The sequence below is a fragment of the Embiotoca jacksoni genome, unplaced genomic scaffold (assembly GCF_022577435.1).
Source record: "Embiotoca jacksoni isolate LCO1_2020_lvr unplaced genomic scaffold, fEmbJac1.0.p SCAF_5, whole genome shotgun sequence".
In the NCBI taxonomy this organism is placed as follows: domain Eukaryota; kingdom Metazoa; phylum Chordata; class Actinopteri; family Embiotocidae; genus Embiotoca; species Embiotoca jacksoni.
The window spans coordinates 11,060,027-11,074,797 of NW_027185403.1; the positions used below are offsets into that span (position 1 = coordinate 11,060,027).

Sequence of the window (14,771 nt, forward strand, 5' to 3'; positions counted from 1 at the left end):
GCATGACTAGAAATTCCCCGACTCATATTGTGCCTCAAGATATAACTAGTGCATTTATGCTGAGCAGTTTTTAAAAGTTACTTTTCAGTTTCATTAAACAGACAGTGTGTGGACTAAAAGCGTCTCAGAAATAAAAAAAAATAAAAAAAGGTGCTGGAGACAAGAATCTTTGCAGAAGTTTTGAAATCATTTCTGAAGTTCTGTTTTTTCAGATTACATGTTAAGTTTAACCAAACAAGGAAAGCTTGTCGTTGCGCTCAGCTATGAAGGAAGTGAAACAATACGCAACAAAAGCTGTCAACATACAAACCATATATGCAGCTTTTCCAACAAAGATCCTCTCTTATTCTATTACACTATCAGTTATCTTCTGCCCCTTTTCACTACGTACAAATTTAGTTTGATGGACACACAGTTATAGTTCAATTACTTTTACAATGTTCATGTTCATTTTATTGTTACATTTGTTTTATTTAAAATAATATTCGGAGGAAATGAGACAAATACATTATTATAAATATCATAAAAAGAAAAACAAGAGCTTTGAGATTTCAATTCAGTAATAAGTACTATTAGTACCCCATACCTATTTTATTGATACTTTATTCATGCAACAGTCACACTGTAAATTGCAGGCTGTAATATAACATGCTGCCGCAGATTTTTACACCAAAAGCTAACAGCATTATGTACACTTACACTGAAATGTGTCTTTGTTTGGACTTTAGTTTAGTCCGGCAGTGACGGTGGTGCAGTGGTTAGCATTGTCGCCTCATAGCAAAAAGGTTCCGGGTTCGAATCCGGTCCTGGGCCTTTCTGTGCGGAGTTTGCATGTTCTCCCTGTGCTTGCGTGGGTTCTCTCCGTGTTCTCTGGCTTCCTCCCATCATCCAAAAACATGCACCTCAGGTCAGGTTACCTGGCGCCGCGCTAGTGGCAGCCTGTTGCAGCAACTCCGCCCTGAGAGCCCCCCTGCTGTAGCGAAGAAATTTCCCCTCGGGGATTAATAAAGTAAAAAAATAAACAAAAAACGTTTTCTACAACATAACATATTTACAAGTGTGTTTTCTGTTCTGTGATCACAGGTGGAGCTGTAGGCATCTGGATGTTTCATCACTGTCCAAAGGTTGTCGTGCACTGAACATTTTAGAAGAAGTCGTTTCTTCTACTCGAATTATTTCTTTGCAAAAGAAAATCTGATCCCAATTTCACCAAATCTACAACCAGTCTAGCGACAAATGAAAAGAGACAGACTGGTTTACTTGTGATCACTGTCGGGTCACAATAAGCTTCCTTTAGGGTTTCTACAGTGATATTAAAACAGAAAGCTCTCAGAGCGTTATATTTGAAATCATGGAGAGCTGCGAAGATGGAAACAGAATTTGTGAAGATTAAAACCAGGAGAGAAATTTCACTCTAAACTTAATTTTCCAACCACAAACAGACACAATGCAAATAACAGCAGGTGAAGAGCGACACTATCAGTGTAGGTTTAAGATGCAGGACTTCTCATTTCAACCATCAAAACCGAGTTGTCTGGCTGGTCTGTCGTTTGTGGGATAGCAGAGCCTTTAGCTTTTATTTTCTTACAAGCAAAAAATATATGAATCCCAATTAACAAGAGAAAAAAGACGGCCGCTCGCAAACCAAGCAAGTAGTGATCTGTTGAGAGACACAAAAATCACAAGTCAAGTTAGAACTGGATTTGATTAATGGAAAGTAAAAATAAAACAAGGTTAATGACACAACATTGAAGTCAGCGAACTCTACGTGTGTTATTAAGAAGACAGATGAGCAAAGGAGAAAATGACATCAATGAATTCACTGCAGCAGAGTAAGTTTTCACTTACAAAGGTACCATGGACCATCACTGCCAGGAGTCACAGTTTCATTGAAGGATGTGATATTAATGGAGGGTGTAAGTGAAACTATGTCAGTCTCCTTACCTGAAGTGACTGTTGTTGATTGAATACACAGGGTGTTATTGGCTGGAAACACCCACTGTGAGATGTTTGTCCCATCCGAGATGCAATTAATGTAAATGAATCCTATGAACAAACACAATATACAACAGATGAACAGAGTAATTATAATCATCAGTGTCATAATGATCACATTATTTCTCACTCACCACAGTTCATTATATCCTCTTCTTTGGAGACACTACTGACGTGATTCCAGACTTTACAAGCAACACGTCCTGAGACATGTTGTTTCAGAGTGATACTGTTTTCCTCTTTATTTTCAGAGTAGAGCTCAGTGTCTGTCAGTGCATGTCCACCCAGAGTCCAGCTGTATTGAGGACTGTCCCCTCCCTCAGAGGAGCAGGAAACCTTCATCTCTCCCTGGGACAGACACTCAGAGTCCATCAGGACAGAGGACAAAGGAGCTGAAAGACATACAAAGGACTTTTGATATTGCAGCAGTATCTTGATCCTTTTTTACAGTTTCTAAAGGCTCAAAATACAGATACATGTAGAGTATGTGATACATAATGTAGATTATCAATACAATGTGAGATTTATATCTATCCATATGACTACATTTCTCTGTATGAAAAAAGTAATTTACCTTGAATAGACAAATGTAGAGTCTTTTTCGATGTCAGCCTTGCTTCTAAATCAAAGATTGAAAGTGTGTATTCACTACTGTCTGTCCTGCTGAGTTTATTGATCCGAAATGTCCCATTACTGGGAGTAAAGACAGATCTGTCTTTTAGAGAATTAGTTATAATTTCATTTTGTTTCCCGCGGAGTATTATCGTGGATTCTTTCTTCAATTCGTATCTATGTATTTGAGAGGCTCCGTCCATCAGCTGGAGGACCACAGTTCCTCCCAAAGGTCCATAACATTTAGCTGCATACTGTCTGCCATCACAGTGAGTTTCCACTCCTGTAAAATTTTAAAAACAAAAAGAAACAATTGTGATTCTTCATTTTATACAGAATGAATGATGATGAGAATTAGATGCAGCAAACACATTAATATTGTAGGTTTGTTGCATCTCTGTGTCTCACAGACCACAGTGGGCACACAGGTTTTCTTTTCTTGTGCAGCAAATGTAAAAACTTATTTGTATTGGAGTTGATGTTGGTTTTTTTTACTGCTGTGTTGCTACTTTTTACAAAGTAAAATATCTCATCACTTTTTCCACCACCGCCTGTGATGGGAAAAAAGTTGTGGTTCAGCTGATGTCATTATTTGGAGGGTGGAAGTGAAACTATGTCAGTCTCCTTACCTGATGTGACAGTTGTTGATTGAATACACAGGGTGTTATTGGCTGGAAACACCCACTGTGATTTTTCTGTCCCATTGGAGATGCAGTTCATGTAAATGAATCCTATGAACAAACAAACACAATATACAACAGATGAACAGAGTAATTATAATCATCAATGTCATAATGATCACATTATTTCTCACTCACCACAGTTCATTATATCCTCTTCTTTGGAGACACTACTGACGTGATTCCAGACTTTACAAGCAACACGTCCTGAGACATGTTGTTTCAGAGTGATACTGTTTTCCTCTTTATTTGCAGAGCAGAGCTCAGCGTCTGTCAGTGGACGTCCACCCAGAGTCCAGCTGTACTGAGGACTGTCCCCTCCCTCAGAGGAGCAGGAAACCTTCATCTCTCCCTGGGACAGACACTCAGATACTATCAGGACAGAGGACACAGGAGCTGAAAGATGCATAGAGGACTTTAGACATTGCAGCAGTATCTTGATCCTTTTTTACAGTTTCTAAAGGCTCAAAATACAGATACATATAGAGTATGTGATACATGATGTAGATTATCAATACAATGTGAGATTTATATCTATCCATGTGACTACATTTCTCAGTCTGAAAAAAATAATTTACCTTGAATAGACAAATGTAGAGTCTGTTTCGATGTCAGCTTTGCTTCTAAATCAAAGATTGAAAGTGTATATTCACTACTATCTGTCCTGCTGAGTTTATTGATCCTAAATGTCCCATTACTGGGAGTAAAGACAGATCTGTCTTTTAGAGAAATAGTTATAATTTCATTTTGTTTCCCGTGGAGTATTATCGTGGATTCTTTCTTCAATTCGTATCGATGTATTTGAGAGGCTCCGTCCATCAGCTGGAGGACCACAGTTCCTCCCAAAGGTCCATAACATTTAGCTGCATACTGTCTGCCATCACAGTGAGTTTCCACTCCTGTAAAATTTGAAAAATAAAAAGAAACAATTGTGATCCTTCATTTTATACAGAATGAATGATGCTGAGAATTAGATGCAGCAAACACATTAATATTGGAGGTTTGCTGCATCTCTGTGTCTCACAGACCACAGTGGGCACACAGGTTTTCCTTTCTTGTGCAGCAAACATAAAAACTTTTTTGTATTGGAGTTGTTGTTGTTTTTTTACTGCTGTGTTGCTACTTTTTACAAAATAAAATATCTCATCACTTCTTCCACCACTGCCTGTGATGGGAAAAACGTTGTGGTTCAGCTGATGTCATTATTTGGAGGGTGTAAGTGAAACTATGTCAGTCTCCTTACCTGAAGTGACTGTTGTTGATTGAATACACAGGGTGTTATTGGCTGCAAACACCCACTGTGATATTTCTGTCCCATTGGAGATGCAGTTAATGTAAATGAATCCTATGAAAAAACAAACACAATATACAACAGATGAACAGAGTAATTATAATCATCAGTGTCATAATGATCACATTATTTCTCACTCACCACAGTTTATTATATCCTCTTCTTTGGAGACACTACTGACGTGATTCCAGACTTTACAAGCAACACGTCCTGAGACATGTTGTTTCAGAGTGATACTGTTTTCCTCTTTATTTTCAGAGTAGAGCTCAGCGTCTGTCAGTGCACGTCCACCCAGAGTCCAGCTGTACTGAGGACTGTCCCCTCCCTCAGAGGAGCAGGAAACCTTCATCTCTCCCTGGGACAGACACTCAGAGTCCATCAGGACAGAGGACAAAGGAGCTGAAAGACATACAAAGGACTTTTGATATTGCAGCAGTATCTTGATCCTTTTTTACAGTTTCTAAAGGCTCAAAATACAGATACATGTAGAGTATGTGATACATAATGTAGATTATCAATACAATGTGAGATTTATATCTATCCATATGACTACATTTCTCTGTATGAAAAAAGTAATTTACCTTGAATAGACAAATGTAGAGTCTTTTTCGATGTCAGCGCTCCGTTTGAATCAAAGATTAAAAGTGTATATTCACTACTGTCTGTCCTGCTGAGTTTATTGATCCGAAATGTCCCATTACTGGGAGTAAAGACAGATCTGTCTTTTAGAGAATTAGTTATAATTTCATTTTGTTTCCCGCGGAGTATTATCGTGGATTCTTTCTTCAATTCGTATCTATGTATTTGAGAGGCTTCGTCCATCAGCTGGAGGACCACAGTTCCTCCCAAAGGTCCATAACATTTAGCTGCATACTGTCTGCCATCACAGTGAGTTTCCACTCCTGTAAAATTTTAAAAACAAAAAGAAACAATTGTAATTCTTCATTTTATACAGAATGAATGATGATGAGAATTAGATGCAGCAAACACATTAATATTGTAGGTTTGTTGCATCTCTGTGTCTCACAGACCACAGTGGGCACACAGGTTTTCTTTTTTTGTGCAGCAAATGTAAAAACTTATTTGTATTGGAGTTGATGTTGTTTTTTTTTACTGCTGTGTTGCTACTTTTTACAAAGTAAAATATCTCATCACTTTTTACACCACCGCCTGTGATGGGAAAAAAGTTGTGGTTCAGCTGATGTCATTATTTGGAGGGTGGAAGTGAAACTATGTTAGTCTCCTTACCTGATGTGACAGTTGTTGATTGAATACACAGGGTGTTATTGGCTGGAAACACCCACTGTGATTTTTCTGTCCCATTGGAGATGCAGTTAATGTAAATGAATCCTACGAGCAAACAAACACAATATACAACAGATGAACAGAGTAATTACAATCATCAATGTCATAATGATCACATTATTTCTCACTCACCACAGTTCATTATATCCTCTTCTTTGGAGACACTGCTGACGTGATTCCAGACTTTACAAGCAACACGTCCTGAGACATGTTGTTTCAGAGTGATACTGTTTTCCTCTTTATTTGCAGAGTAGAACTCAGCGTCTGTCAGTGCACGTCCACCCAGAGTCCAGCTGTACTGAGGACTGTCCCCTCCCTCAGAGGAGCAGGAAACCTTCATCTCTCCCTGGGACAGACACTCAGATACTATCAGGACAGAGGACACAGGAGCTGAAAGATGCATAGATGACTTTAGACATTGCAGCAGTATCTTGATCCTTTTTTACAGTTTCTAAAGGCTCAAAATACAGATACATGTAGAGTATGTGATACATAATGTAGATTATCAATACAATGTGAGATTTATAGCTATCCATGTGACTACATTTCTCAGTCTGAAAAAAGTAATTTACCTTGAATAGACAAATGTAGAGTCTGTTTCGATGTCAGCTTTGCTTCTAAATCAAAGATTAAAAGTGTATATTCACTACTATCTGTCCTGCTGAGTTTATTGATCCTAAATGTCCCATTACTGGGAGTAAAGACAGATCTGTCTTTTAGAGAAATAGTTATAATTTCATTTTGTTTCCCGTGGAGTATTATCGTGGATTCTTTCTTCAATTCGTATCTATGTATTTGAGAGGCTCCGTCCATCAGCTGGAGGACCACAGTTCCTCCCAAAGGTCCATAACATTGAGCTGCATACTGTCTGCCATCACAGTGAGTTTCCACTCCTGTAAAATTTGAAAAATAAAAAGAAACAATTGTGATCCTTCATTTTATACAGAATGAATGATGCTGAGAATTAGATGCAGCAAACACATTAATATTGGAGGTTTGCTGCATCTCTGTGTCTCACAGACCACAGTGGGCACACAGGTTTTCCTTTCTTGTGCAGCAAACATAAAAACTTTTTTGTATTGGAGTTGTTGTTGTTTTTTTACTGCTGTGTTGCTAATTTTTACAAAATAAAATATCTCATCACTTTTTCCACCACCGCCTGTGATGGGAAAAAAGTTGTGGTTCAGCTGATGTCATTATTTGGAGGGTGGAAGTGAAACTATGTCAGTCTCCTTACCTGAAGTGACTGTTGTTGATTGAATACACAGGGTGTTATTGGCTGCAAACACCCACTGTGTTATGTCTGTCCCATTGGAGATGCAGTTAATGTAAATGAATCCTACGAAAAAACAAACACAATATACAACAGATGAACAGAGTAATTATAATCATCAGTGTCATAATGATCACATTATTTCTCACTCACCACAGTTCATTATATCCTCTTCTTTGGAGACACTGCTGACGTGATTCCAGACTTTACAAGCAACACGTCCTGAGACATGTTGTTTCAGAGTGATACTGTTTTCCTCTTTATTTGCAGAGCAGAGCTCAGCGTCTGTCAGTGCACGTCCACCCAGAGTCCAGCTGTACTGAGGACTGTCCCCTCCCTCAGAGGAGCAGGAAACCTTCATCTCTCCCTGGGACAGACACTCAGAGACCACCAGGACAGAGGACACAGGAGCTGAAAGACACACAGAAGAGTTTTGATATTGCAGCAGTACCTTGATCCTTTTTTACAGTTTCCAAAGGCTCAAAATACAGATACATGTAGAGCAGGGGTCTCAAACTTAATTTACTCGGGGGCCGCTGGAGGCAGAGTCTGGGTGAGGCTGGGCCGCATCGGGTGTTCCACAAGAAAAGCTTTGTTAAAAAAATTCTAATCTTCTCAAATGTCTTTATTTTTATTTTTTTAACACAAAATAAGATGAAAAAATAAATAAACAAATTAAGAATTAATAAGTAAATAAATCAGTAATAAATAAAATAATAATAATTAGATTTCTCTAGTCAGCAACTATGTGTGGTTTCTTCAGTCTTCTATATCTGCTGTATTCAGATTTAAACGTCTTTATTAACAGTTCATTAACCTCAATGGGTTCTTCTGAACATGAATTGTCCTGAACATGAATGGAACATTGAAGAACATGAACTCTTCTTCTGAACATGGCTTCTCTTGCCTACTCCTTGCTGCTGGAGACCTGGCAGCGCTTCCTCTCGCATAGCTGAGCCCCATTTGTCTTGAGGGAGGAAGCAGTTGAGACCCTCAGTATGGCTTGAAGATGATCATCAGTAAGTCTGGACCTGTACTTGGACTTATTGAAGTTCTTGGTGGAGAAGAGCTTTTTGCACAAGTATGTGCTCCCAAAAAGGCACATGGTCTGCTTGAACACTCGGGAAAGCTCAGGGAAGCTGGGGGTCAATTCTCTCAAAAATTGCCCAAGCTTGTCTGCTTTTCCACTCACCTCCCTGAACTTGGCTTTGAGGTCAGAGTTGCACTGCAGGTCAATGAGCTCCATTTGAAGCACAGGAGGGGCATCTTGCACATCAAAGGAGAAGGGGTCCGCAAAAATGTGAAATGTGGCTCTGAAGTCTGCAAATCTGTAATCAAATTCCTCCTGTCGCTTCAAAATGGCATCAACATACTTCTCACCACTGAATGGTGTGCCTGCATCCACGAGTGCCTTGCATGCTGGGAAATGGCAAAGGTTTGTCTGAGAGAGCTGGGCTTTCCATAACACAAGTTTTGTGGAGAATGCTCTCACGTCGTCATAGGCAGCACTGACGAGTTGCCCCTGGCCTTGTAAACTCTTGTTCAGTACATTAAGCTCATGTGTGATATCAACAAGAAAAGCTAAGTCCATGAGCCATTTGGGATCACTTAGCACAGGAACAGCCACCCCATCCTTCTCCATGAAGGCTTTCACTTCTGCTCTCAACTCAAAAAATCTCTTCAAGGCGTTTCCCTGCTGAGCCAACGTACCTCGGTGAAGTAGAGCACAGAACCTTCGGTGCTTTAAGCCCCTGGATCTGATTTGGTTGATGCATTTCACAACGACAGACATCACATTGTCAAACTTCAGGCATTTGCTGCAAAGGGCCTGCTGATGGATAATGCAGTGCAGAGCAATGGCCTCCTTCACACCCTCCTCTTCCAGTTTTTTTTGAACAAGTGCCACCAGTCCATTTTTCCTCCCTGTCATTGATGGCGCTCCATCGCTTGTTATTCCAACAAACCTCTTCCATGGCAAACCGGCATTCTCAATGGCATCACACCGCTGGTGAAATATCTCCTGAGCGGTGGTCTGGCCATGCATTGGGATTACTGTGAGCAACTCCTCTATCACTTCAAAATTGTCATCGATACCACGGACATACATTGCGAGCTGGGCGGTGTCTCTGATGTCTGTGGTCTCATCAAGAGCGACTGAGTATACACTGAAATATTTGGCTTTCTCACACAGTTGATCATAAATGTTACTTGACAGGTCAGAAATGCGCTCTGCTACGGTGTTGGCAGGAAGGCTGATGTTGCTAAACTGACCTTTCTTTTCCGGACAGACTACACTTGCAGCCTGTCATATGCACTTTTTGACGAATTCACCTTCTGTGAACGGCTTTCCCGCCTTAGCAATCATCTCACTAACCACGTAGCGAGCTTCGACTGCTGCATTATTCTCTTTGGTTGCTTTCTTGAAGAAATCTTGTTGCCTCAGTAGACATGTTTTAAGATTTGCAACCCGGTTGGCTCTCTCATCTCCCTGGTATTTTGCATACTCCTCAGCATGTCTAGTTGTGTAATGACGTTTCAAATTGTATTCCTTGTGCACCGCAACTTTCTCTGTGCAAATAAGACACGTCGGGGTGCCCCTGTGCTCAACAAAGAAATATTGCATCTCCCACTTTTCCTGGGATTGTCTGTGCTCATCACCAACCTTTCTCTTCACTGCAGGCTTTGAAAAAGACATGTTTGGGGCTGTGGAATATATTTTAATTCCACTTGGTGTCACTGTCGTGTTTAGCCGTGTTTATGACATCATATAGAAATAGATGTAGTGTTCATCGTGTGAGGCAATGCAAACAAAAAAATAATGACCCCCAAATAACGGTGCGACCCTATAATTAATCCGGGTTATCGGGGACTGTTATTGCCGACGGACAGGTGTCGGTATGTGACTGCAGACCACGTTAGACTACATTATTTCCTTTCTTTTATCTCGCCGCGTACGCATCACGTTGATTTATTTTGTCAGAGAGAGACATATATACGTATAATGTCCCGCTGGGCAGCAACTTAAAAACTTGTTTTTGGAAGTGTTGTGAACGCAGCGCGCTGGGACGGATGTCCGCGTTTGCCGAATAGAAACGAGGCAGCCAGCCAGGCCCGGAAGAAAACTCTCCATGGCAACGCTGCTGTCACTTTCAGTCATTGTGAAATGTTTCTCTGCTTGCATCGAGCCCGGTCGATGTCCCGCCCCCGAGAGCCATATACCCACCGTGATTGGTCGGTTCGTTCAGCTCCGCACACAACACTGGAAAGTGCCATTCATATAAAACTCGCGGGCCGCACTAACATTAAACTTTCATATTAAGGTGGGGGCCACAAAATATCGTCTCGCGGGCCGCAAATGGCCCGCGGGCCGCGAGTTTGAGACCCCTGATGTAGAGTATGTGATACATAATGTAGATTATCAATACAATGTGAGATTTATATCTATCCGTATGACAAAATTTCTCTGTATGAAAAAAGTAATTTACCTTGAATAGACAAATGTAGAGTCTTTTTCGATGTCAGCGTTCTGTTTGAATCAAATATTAAAAGTGTATATTCACTACTGTCTGTCCTGCTGAGTTTATTGATCCTAAATGTCCCATTACTGGGAGTAAAGACAGATCTGTCTTTTAGAGAATTAGTTATAATTTCATTTTGTTTCCCGTGGAGTATTATCGTGGATTCATTCTTCCATTCGTATCTATGTATTTGAGAGGCTCCGTCCATCAGCTGGAGGACCACAGTTCCTCCCAAAGGTCCATAACATTGAGCTGCATACTGTCTGCCATCACAGTGAGTTTCCACTCCTGTAAAATTTGAAAAATAAAAAGAAACAATTGTGATCCTTCATTTTATACAGAATGAATGATGATGAGAATTAGATGCAGCAAACATATTAATATTGTAGGTTTGCTGCATCTCTGTGTCTCACAGACCACAGTGGGCACACAGGTTTTCTTTTCTTGTGCAGCAAATGTAAAAACTTATTTGTATCGGAGTTGTTGTTGTTGTTTTTTTTACTGCTTTGTTGCTACTTTTTACAAAGTAAAATATCTCATCACTTTTTCCACCACCGCCTGTGATGGGAAAAAAGTTGTGGTTCAGCGAACGCCATTATTTCCCTAAAACAGAGTTTTGAGGTAAGTTGACCTCAGTCAGTAATTACAATCCTACATCTGTCAAACTTTGTTGAACCCACAGAACATTTTAATTGCTGCAACTCAAGGGAAGCTTAAAATCCTAAAACAAATTATGAGTTGGGTCATCCAGTGTTTTGAACAAATGTGTAAAAAATGAGGAACAATTCAGAAGAAGCGCTGTGGCCATAAAAACATGAGCTTTGAATATTTCACTCAGAGTGGGCAGGCGTTACGTAGCGGCAATGAAGTGTTGGATCAATACCATATATGGTATTATAACTGGTATTACCATTTTGTCTCGCGATGTTACACATTAAACAGTTAATAGAGCCTCCAGGCCACAGTTGGTAGTTTAGGTAAAGTGTCTCACTGATGTTTACAACTATGACAATAACCAAAAATACAGCCTTGGAGCAGAGACTTCCTACACTTGCAGTATAGTCTGAGGCAAACACTGTAAAGTTTTTATAAGATTACAACTGCAACATTGAAAACATGGCTCTTGAGAAACAGCAACAGTGAGAAACCAATCTCCTTTACTCTTTATACCATTAAGATCATTTTAAAGGGAGATTTAAAGGGCCAGTTAAACAGCTCAAATTTAAAATGCTTGAAAAAAATTAATAATCTGGATATAAAGTGCCGTGATAATACAATCTGTTTATTCGATAATTTACCAAGATGTTGTAGGTTTACTGTGAAACAAGTAACAAGAGACGAGAGCTTGGTCTTATGCAACAAATTCAAACAGAAATAGGCTATATTATTACAAAAGATGTTTTCATTCAAAAAATGATGCACTTATTTTAAATCCCTCCGTCGACCAAACAGCAACTAAAGTATTCTCCATTTGAACAACACGATATAGTGATGAATATTATTCAGCACTGCTGTTATATAAAATGGTTATTGACTGTACTGATCTTAAACCCAACAATGTTCTTTACAGTATTTGAACTGCTGTACATCACTGTAAATATTGTCTTAACTTTATTAACTATATGTGATCGCACATCTACAAAACACGTTGATATTAATCCTATGAGTTTTAATAAAGTGCCAGAAGAAAGAAGTTGAGCAGCTCACCATGAGAGACTCCTAGTAGCATCACCAACAGTCCAAACACAGCTTCCATGTCTCTTCACAGCAGTTTAGTCTCTAATTGTCCCTAAACTAAACCTGTGTATTGTCCTTTGAGCAGCCTGCAAAGTGTCTTTTCAGCAATCAGCCGCAGAGGAAGGTGTGAACGTTCTCACCAAGAAGAGTGATGTCATGTTTACTTCTTTTTACAGTGAGAGGAGAAAACAAAGAGACGTTTTACTTCCTCTTTCAACCTACAAGTTGGCCTTCGTGTTTGATGGACTGAGTGAAGGAGACTGACAGCAGACATTTCTAAAACAGTCCAAACACAGTTTCTCTGTCTCTTTCAGTTCAGTGTTTGATGACCAGGTCAGTATAGCGGTCAGACCACTTTTATTTAACAGCATATATCCAACACTTGAGTCACAGATGTCACCTGTTATTGATCAGGTCCAGAAGAAAAGGCGTGCATTGTCTGCTGTCACAGCTTCAACCATGTGAACTATCAGAATCAGCTGTATCGACCAATAGTCATAAAACATATAAGTCTGTGCAGAAATGGCCTCATAAACTGTAGCATCCCCGATGAATGATGGTCTGGTGTCTTTTACTGATGGTTCACAAAACTTTATTGAATGGGACTTGAATCCATAAAACGCAGTGAAAACTGGAAGTGAACACACCGTAAGAGATCTGAAGAAAATAAAGACAAAAATTACTAAACAATGTTTAACATCCTGACCATACCCTTCTTGCTACCATGCTAAATTTAACCACCGACTGAATCACGGCGGTGCATTTAAGTTAAACATCAGTTTAATACTTTAAACTCTCATTTATGACACAACAAAATCCCTGAAAACCGGAACAATCTAACCCAATAATTTTCCCAGAATGAGTACTAGTACAATACAGTACTAGTACAGTACTAGTACAGTAGTAGTACTGACCTTGTGTCCATATCAGCCAGGTGCCAAACAAACAAAAAACGTCAACCTTTTCCTATTTTTAACACTTTTTTCCATCTTTTTATCTTCTCCCCGTTCTAACACTTCTTTCTAAACTGCTTCCGGTTTCAGTCCTTCAGAATAAAGGTGTAACAGGAAATGCATTGATATTAATCTCAAAATGTCTACAAAATAAAAGACATGAAAAAGAAAGAATAATTGAAATACTCTGAACTGTATTAGAGGTCTTTTACATAAACTACAACTTGACTGGTTGCTGGAGGCATAAAACTTAAAGCTTTTAATATTTTTATTTGGCCACAGGAAGGATTTTTTTTTCATTCAGTGTCTAGTCATGAGGACCAACCTCAGACCTACTAACATAAGTGCAAACATTTCATTTAAAGCCAAAATAATGCTCAGCAGTCATTAAAGGTAGAATCTTTAAATGTAATGGTAGCTGTTTAAAATGTTAAACACATGGCTCGTGGATTTGTTTTTATTAGATGTACAGTTAGCATCATTTTGTTAAAAGGATCATGTTTTTGTCATATTTTCACTCACCACAGGCAGATGTTCTTTGTTCTTTGGAGACACTACTGCTATGACTCCCGACTGTGCAGACCAGACTTCCTGAGACATGTTGTTTCAGAGTGATACTGTCAGCCCCAACATTTCTAGAGAGGAGCTCTGCATCTGTCAGTGCACGTCCACCCAGAGTCCAGCTGTACTGAGGACTGTCCCCTCCCTCAGAGGAGCAGGAAACCTTCATATCTCCCTGGGACAGACACTCAGAGACCATCAGGACAGAGGACACAGGAGCTCAGAGAAGCACACAGAGGACCTTTGATATTACACCAGAATCTTCATCATCTTTAGGATGTGTGTAAAAATGAACTTGAATGGTGAACTGTAGAGTTCGTTCTCCTGATTTCTGTCTATTTAAAACATTTCAAGGGTCATTTCATTGCCATCAGTCCTGCTCAGGCTATTAATCCTGTAATTCACATCACTGTGAGTAAAAAAGGATGTTTTCTTTCAGATTTAATGCAGTCTTATTCTTTCTCCCATGAGGTATTATGACGTTTCTGTGTTTGTTTAATTACGACTGGTATCTAGATATTTCAGAGGCACTGCCATCAACTGGAGACTTTCCTTTCTTCCCACAGCTCCAGCAACGAGCTCCACACTGTCTGCCATCACACTAAGTGTCCACACAAGCTGCAGGTAAAATATTATAATTTAATTGTTCTATGTCTGAGGATCATTGCTTTGATTTCTATAAAAGTGCAAATATTACTGTTCAAATAGTGTGAATAATTTAAGATGATTTACATGTTCTCCTGAATGCATCTTCCTCAGCGTTCTTTCCCATTGCTGATAATAAACGTAATGCCACAGAGTCCACTTGCCTGTGCTGTTATCCTCAGTGGAACTGTATACATCCAA

At 39.6% G+C, this 14,771-nt stretch overlaps 2 long non-coding RNA genes across 2 annotated transcripts; both read right to left on the reverse strand.

Annotated features, from left to right (window-relative positions):
* Nucleotides 1–585: 585 nt before the first annotated feature.
* Nucleotides 586–2,252, reverse strand: LOC138211258 (uncharacterized). The gene is made up of 3 exons (XR_011179322.1): nt 2,130–2,252; nt 1,945–2,046; nt 586–1,660 (listed from the first exon to the last, which is right to left on the reverse strand). It is a non-coding gene; the product is annotated as an uncharacterized lncRNA (long non-coding RNA).
* A 4,278-nt stretch (nt 2,253–6,530) lies between these two features.
* On the reverse strand, nt 6,531–7,563 carry LOC138211476 (uncharacterized). The gene is made up of 3 exons (XR_011179342.1): nt 7,310–7,563; nt 7,121–7,222; nt 6,531–6,776 (listed from the first exon to the last, which is right to left on the reverse strand). It is a non-coding gene; the product is annotated as an uncharacterized lncRNA (long non-coding RNA).
* Between the last annotated feature and the right edge of the window lie 7,208 nt (nt 7,564–14,771).